Source organism: Mesocricetus auratus, unplaced genomic scaffold (genome assembly GCF_017639785.1).
Source record: "Mesocricetus auratus isolate SY011 unplaced genomic scaffold, BCM_Maur_2.0 Super-Scaffold_100676, whole genome shotgun sequence".
NCBI lineage: Eukaryota > Metazoa > Chordata > Mammalia > Rodentia > Cricetidae > Mesocricetus > Mesocricetus auratus.
Genome location: NW_024429266.1, coordinates 153,320,589 through 153,327,922, shown reverse-complemented (window position 1 = coordinate 153,327,922; position 7,334 = coordinate 153,320,589). Strand labels below are relative to the sequence as shown.

The following is a 7,334-nucleotide window of genomic DNA, read 5'->3' as shown; positions in this document are numbered from 1 at the left end:
AACACTATACTTTCAGGGACCATTCCTATAGTTCATTACTAGAGAAGTTTCTCTGACTGTGTAGAGCACCCGAGACCATGAGGACGAGACGTAGAGCTCCCTCCTGAGCGTGAAGCTGGTCTAAGTGTGGCTTTCCTGCAGCTGCCTCCTGCCATTCATTGATGATCGTTCTTCTTTCCCTTTGGGAGAGTGGGAGGGAGGGGACACAGAAAAAAACAAGAGATTGGGGATGTGGCTCATTGGAAAAATGCTTGCCCAGCATGCACAAAGTTCCCAATTCCACTCCCAACACCACAAAGATACTAAGACTAATAAGAACTATGTGGAAGGGGCTGGAGAAATAGCTTGTGGTTGATATTTTTGCTTGTTTTCTAGCAAACAAAACTTGCCTGAAGATCAGAGGGTGACTGGGGTTGGCCACTAGTTAACCATAGAGGCTAGGCAGTGTTGGCACACACCCTTAATCCCAGCACTTGTGAGGTGGAGACAGGAAGTGATATGACTGGTCAGAGAGAGAAATATAAGGTGGGAGGAGACAGAAGCTCAACCCCTTTTCGGTCTGAGGATTTCATAGATGTAAGAATTTTAGTGACTGGCTCCTTTACTTACAGCATTTACCCTGATATCTGACTCCAGATAAGACCAATTAGAATTCACTCTACATTGGCTCAGCAGTTAAAAGTACTGGCTGTTCCTTCAGAGGTCCTGGGTTTGATTCCCAGCACACACATACATTGTGACTCACAACTGTTTGCAATTCAAGTTCCAGAGGGGTCTGATGCCTTTTTCTGACCTCTTTGACACTCTATGCATGTGGTCCACAACATACATAAGGGAAAACGCCGAATATATAAAGTAAAATTTTAAAATAGGGTGTCTTTTATTTATTCTTTTCTAAGTTTCAGACATATGTATAGTGTATCTTGGTTGGATCCAACTCCCAATAACCCCCTTTAGTTCTCCCCAGGCAACCCCAAAACACCCTCCTCCTATCTTCATGTCCTCTCTTTTTTATTTGTAATAAATATGAATATAATTAATGCTGCCTGCTAGACTGTTGACTGATCTTGTTGGCTTGATGTTTTGTGGGAGACTGTAGCTGCTGTGTACTCATGAGTGCAACACTATGTCATGTCTAGAAGACAGCATTTCACAGCAATCCACCCCAGCCCCCAGCTCTTACATCCTTTCTTCTCTTCTTCTAGGTGTTCCCTGAGCCATGGCAGGGATAGAGGTAGAGGTAGTTGACATAGATGTTCCATTTAGTGATGAACACTCAATAGTCACTTATTCTCATCATTTTGACCAGCTATGAGTCTCTGCAGTAACTGCTGACCACTGCAGAAAGAAGCTTTTCTGAACAAGGTTGAGGGCAGCACTAATCTATACATAACCAGTTAGCAATACTACAGTAGTAGGTTCCTCCTTAGGATCTATGACTTCCCATGTCATGGGTTTGTCCAGGTATACAGTCCCAAGCATGAATTCTTTCCTGTGCACCAGGTCGAAGTCCAATGCAAATGTAGTTGGCTACCCCCATAGCCTTCATGGCATCATTGCATTAGGGGGCATTTCTTGCCTGGCAGGTAAGCATTGTAGCATTCAAGGTTCAGCTCTGGATAACACTATTGATGGCTTTTTGCCCTTAGTGGCCTACATAGATCCTGCTGGCCCTAAGAAAGTTGGGTGGGTCAATTCCTTCCAGCTCAATTTCTATATGTCCTGCAACCAAAGTGTGTCATGTCTTCAGCAATTGGGTCTTCCTTGATACTATGCTGAACTTACTTTTGCTCTGCCTGGTATTCAGAATTCACTTTGAATTATGCAACGTCTGCATGCATACATATAGTGGGCTGCGACAAGGGTGTCCAAGGTTTTGACATCATGACACACATTGTTACACTTGAGAACTGTGTGATTCACTTACCAAAACTTTAAAAAAAAATAATCTCATGATGTTATTTCTTTATTTGGGGACAGGGCCTCACTATGTAACCCTGGCTGGTCTGTAACTCCCTATGTAGACCAGACTGGCAGCAAACTCCCAGATATGCCCCTGCCTCTGATTCCCAACCATGCTCCTTTTCAGAATGTTTTAAGTGTCCAGTCATGTTGGGATGGCTTTTTCCTCACACCCTGGGGTAGTCAGCCTCTGTGCCACCAGCTCCATATTTGCAGCTGGGACCAGCCAGAAGCGAGTCTGCCTATCCTCAACCTACACCCTGCTCCTGACTCCATCACCGGGCTGTCTTTAGGGTGCCAATGGGGCAGCAACTTCCTTGTCTTGGTCCTTCCACTTGCATTTGGGGATAGTAGAACCTGGGGAAGATAAATTGAGCCATGCACTAAGCCATCAGTTGATTTCCAGATGTGTAATGTTACAGGAACTGTCTGCTTAATTTGAGTTTAACTTTTGCTGAGCAAGGGTTTTGAGCTTTCAACAAATTCTCAAAGGAGTATAGAGTCAGGTCAAGAGTAGTGTCTTGGGGGTCACAGGAGCTGCTGGAGGCTCTGGGCAGGCTGAGGATGCTACAAATCGACAAACACCCACCTATGGGGCATGTGTGAGGCAACGCTGCTCTGAGGGTCAGCGAGCCAGTGTCCTGCTCCTACACCGGTGATTTCTAGCTTCTATACTGCTCCATCCAGTCCTGGTCCTTTTGATCTCCGGGGCTGTCCACAGGCCTCATCCTGTTAACCTTGAGAGCAGAGCCAGGAGAATCGAGAGATTCAGGGCATACTGCAGCTATCAAGGAGAAATAGCAGCTCAGAAAGAGGTTCTCCCAGGGGCTAGCACTGTGCCACCCTGTCCCAGGGCTCCCCAGGCCAGGCCTATTTCCTTGCCAAAGACACAGCAGCACCAACCTCTGTCATCAATGGGTCTCTCATCCTCTGTTCCTCCTCAGGGCCAATGCAGACAGTGGTCTAGACAATGAGGGACAACTGAGGTTACACACTGCTCCAAAACCTTGCGTGCCTGACATGCCAGCCAGAGGGCTCCACTTCTGGTCTGGGCTTGGGTTGTCTTTTCTACAGCCTTCCTCGCTAGAAGAGACTTGGCAGTGGGGAGGGGATGAGCATAATTTTTCTTGGGAAGAGATTCGTCCTAAAAGTCAACTCTGACCCCTACCATCCCTCAGTTGTACTCCCGGCCCCTCAGGAAGGCCAAGTTCAGTCTTCTGTGACCTAGGCCCAGCTGTTGCCCTGTCACAGCTCCCTTCGCCTCCAGGGCATTTCCTTTTTCACATGGAAAATCCCAGATTCGCAATCATCATAGGCACCTCCTGTTGTGGAATATTAGTTTAAGATGTGTTACATTCCTTTATGCTTAATGATGTAAAGATGTGTTGCATTATTTTATGTTGCGTTTGTTTTACTCTGTGAAGCTGTGTTACTACTTTGCTTTTCTAAAACACCTGATTGTTCTAATACAGAGCTGAATGGCCGACAGCTAGGCAGGAAAGAGAGACAGGCAGCGTTGCCCGGCAGAGAGAATAAATAGGAAGAGAAATGCCAGGGTCCAGCCACCCAGTCACACAGCCAGCCACGAAAGAATATAGAATAAAGAGAGGTTAAAAAAAAAAACCCAGAGTCAAAACTTAAAGAGAAACAGGATAATTTAAGTTAGAAAAGCTGGCTAGAAACAAGACAAGCTAAGGCCATTTATAAGCAAGACTAAGTCTGTATTTATTTGGGTTCTGAGTGATGGGCTCCAAAGGAGTTTAAAAACAAAAACCAACCTCCTCCTCCAGGAAGCCCTCCCTGAGCTCCTACAATGGCACCAGGGCCTCCTCAGTATTCCTTCCAGCTAGAGTTGGGAAGATCTGGGGTCAGAAGACCCCTTAAAGGTTGATCAAGAGCTGCACAGATCCAGTATCCCGTGGACACTAACAAGACATCTATTCTCAGGCCCCATGTGGCAAAGGGAAGTAATTATAAAGAGGGCCCTAGAGGTTGAGAAGCACCGAGCTAGTCCAGGCCTGTGGAGCCCAGCTAGAGCTCTGGGTTTGCAAGACCCCATTAAATCGTCTGCCAGTGCAGGCTCAGCTCTTTGCTGCTCTGGGGTCCAGCCACCCCACGGCCTTCAGGGGCCTTCTGCTAATGGGGATGAGGCAGGAAAGAATTGCCTTCACCCCAGGTTCTTCTCCTGCTTCCTGCAAGCGCACGACCAATTTCAAACTGTGGTTTTCTTTTATTGGCAAAGAAGACACTTGGGCACCTGTCTCATTTATTTCTCATCAGCTTCTCTTGGTTCCAATCCTGTCAAGCAGGAACCTGCTGGGTCGGAGAATCAAACTACTGCTTATCAGCAAGTTGTAAATTTTATGGGGCTCTTGCTAAGCACACCAAACTGAGCTGGAAAAATACAGCTTCTCCCTTCTCTTACTCTCATTTGTCCGTCGTTCAAAACGTGGTAAGCACCTCCGCAGATCAGATGTTCTCTGTACCATCTCAAGACACCTCTGGTGGGGAGAGTACACTTTCCCTCCACTGCTGGACTCCACTAACCTGTCCCACTCAGAAGTTCTTCTTGATGTCTAACTGTCTCTTGCTGCCACAGGCTTCAAACTAGCCTGTGACACTGGCATTTGTCATCCCCACTTTATGACTCTGGAAACCAGCACAGGCTAAGCTCACAATTAGGCACTTAATACATATGGGTTTAGAAACTGGGCGTGGGAGTGTCTGCTTGTAATCAAAGCACCCAGGAGGATGAGGGAGGAAGGACATGAGCTTGAGGTCAGAATGGCCGGGTCGCCTCCAGCAGGTACATGATTGTCTGTCTGCTGCAGCTGCTCTTCTCACAACTCTTCCAAACCTCTGGAGTGTTCTAGAATAGACCAGGCAACAGACCCAGATGAGATTCTCTAGACCTCTGACCACATATGGGCAACAGAATCAAGCAAGATCCTTTCAACTTCTGACCACGCTTGGGCACACGCACACAATACACATGTGTGTATTGTCTCTCATACATGCTGCCTTCTTTTGCATATGTTGTCCCAGTACTTTTTTATTAATTATTTACTGTGTATATGTGGGGAAGTACAGGGGGGTGAGTGTGGATGTCAGAGGACAACCTTAGGATGCCAGTCCTAACCTTTCCATTTTGTTTGGGACAAGGTCTCATTGACACTGCATTAGTCAGTCTAGCTGACCCAAGAGCTTGTGGGATTTTCTTGTCTCTATCTACTTAGTAAATACATATGGATATTTTGCTTGCATGTGTGTCTGTCTGTATACCAGATGCATACTTGGTACTCAAGGTGGTCAGAAGAGGGTGTTGGATTCCCTGAAACTGGAGTTAGAGACTATTGTGAGCTGCCATGTGGGTGCTGGGTGTTGAACCCGGGCGCCCTGGAAGAGCATCCAGTTCTTTTCACCATTGAGCCATGTCTCCAGCCCCATCCCCAAGGCTTGTAAATCTCTCTCTATACCTTGCCACTTCCCTTTGGTCTATAGCATGTCACTGTCCTTTTTTCTTCACTGAAAGAGGCTGTCTGGATACAGCACAATTCGTCCACACATCCTCCTAAGCATGGGCACTGGTTGTTCTCAGTGCATCCTGGTGATGATGACTGGTGGAGACAGTTTGAAAGCTCTTCTGGGATGAAACAGAAGAGAAACCACGAGGACCAAGTGTAGGGGCAGCTCTATAGTGTGAATCTTGAATGTTCCCTAGGTATCCATGTGCTGAAGGGTTGCTTGGTCCCCAGATTCTGGTCCTATCAGGAGGTGATGGAATCTATAGAACGCGTTAGCTCTTTGGATACATGCCCTCAAAGAGGATTGTGAGACATTGGTCTTTCGTCTCTCTTTTCCAGTCCCTGGGTATAAGGTAAATAGGCCTCCAGCTCCATACACACCCATGATGCATTATGCTGACCTTGGCCATGAACCGAAACCTCCGAAATTGTATGCTGAAACAAGCCTTTTCTCTTTTTAAGTTGATGTGTCTCAGGTATATCGATACAGTAATTCAAAGCTGACTAACTTAGTGTTTATATGCACATGTCAGGAATGAAACACAGGACCTCATGCATGTTAAGCAAGTGTTCTTCCACTGAATTATGCTCCCATCTCCAAGTTTTTGTAAATACCGTCCACTGATATGTTACAGATTGTATTTGATTTATAGTCTTAATAATAACTCAGGAAATTTGAGCTAGTTCATTTGTCCCACATCATTTCCAATGTTAGGTAGTTTTATGCCTTAATATTTTTTTTTGAGACAGGGTTTCTCTGTGTACCTTTGGAGCCTATCCTGGCACTCACTCTGTAGACACCAGGCTAGCCTCAAACTCACAGAGATTCACCTGTCTCTGCCTTCCAAGGTGGGTGCCACCACCACCTGGTCTCCCTTAATCTTTTTTAGAGTTTATGTATTTTTTATTTTGTGTGCATTGGTGTTTTGCCTGTGTATATGTCTGTGTTAGGGTGTCACAACCCCTGAAACTGGAGTTACAGACAGTCTCGAGCTGCCATGTGGGTGTTGGGAATTGAAGCCTGGTCCTCTGGAAGAGCAGCCAGTGCTCTTAACTACTGAGCCATCTCTCCAGCCCCCACCTTATTCTTTTATAAATTGACCTTTCTTATAGACAATCTATCTAATTCAAAAGAAGTCTCAAAGCAGCTTGTATTCAAAGATATCCAGAGAAAGCATTTGAGAATTGTGACTAGATTGTGTCTTAAAGTCTGTCTCCTTTGATTCAAATTCTCACATCAGCATAATAACTGTGTGACCTCAGCAAGTCTCTTTACCTCTCTGTGCACTGGTTTCTCCATGGTATAATAGGGTTGTGGTATGTGGCAGCTATGTACACTCCTCTTCACTGTAATTCCAAGACTAGGTCTCCACTAGTTGCTATAAGCCAGTGACTGAGTGCCTTGGACTCGTAATGTAGGTCTTTTCCCCTGAGATTCAGGACCCTATGGGGCTTTACAGACACTTTGTTAGAAGCTCCACCTCCCTACTTAAAATATTTCCTGTCTGGATGAGTTTACTTTTGCTGTTATAACGTTACCACACACTGGCTTTAAAACAATATACATTTATTTGCCTATAGTTTTGGACACCAGAAATTCCTAGAAATTGAATCTGAGGCCTCTGGAAGAGCAGCCTGTGCTCTTAATTGCTGAGCCATTTCTTCAGCTCTGGCTGGTGTGTCTGAGACAGAGTCTCACAAAGTAACCCAGGCTATCTTCAAACCCCTGATCTTCCTGCCTTGGCTGGGATTCACAGGCATGTGTCACCACACCCTGATCTGACTTAGAACTTAACTAGCTAGGTATCCTGTATTTTCTCCACCAATTTTGGTGCCCTTAGTGTAGGG

The 7,334-nt window shown here is 45.8% G+C and overlaps 1 non-coding gene across 1 annotated transcript; it reads left to right on the top strand.

Moving 5' to 3' along the window:
- Positions 1-215, top strand: LOC121137394. Its single transcript, XR_005874635.1, has one exon. It is a non-coding gene; the product is annotated as a small nucleolar RNA U3 (small nucleolar RNA).
- The last annotated feature ends 7,119 nt before the right edge of the window (positions 216-7,334 follow it).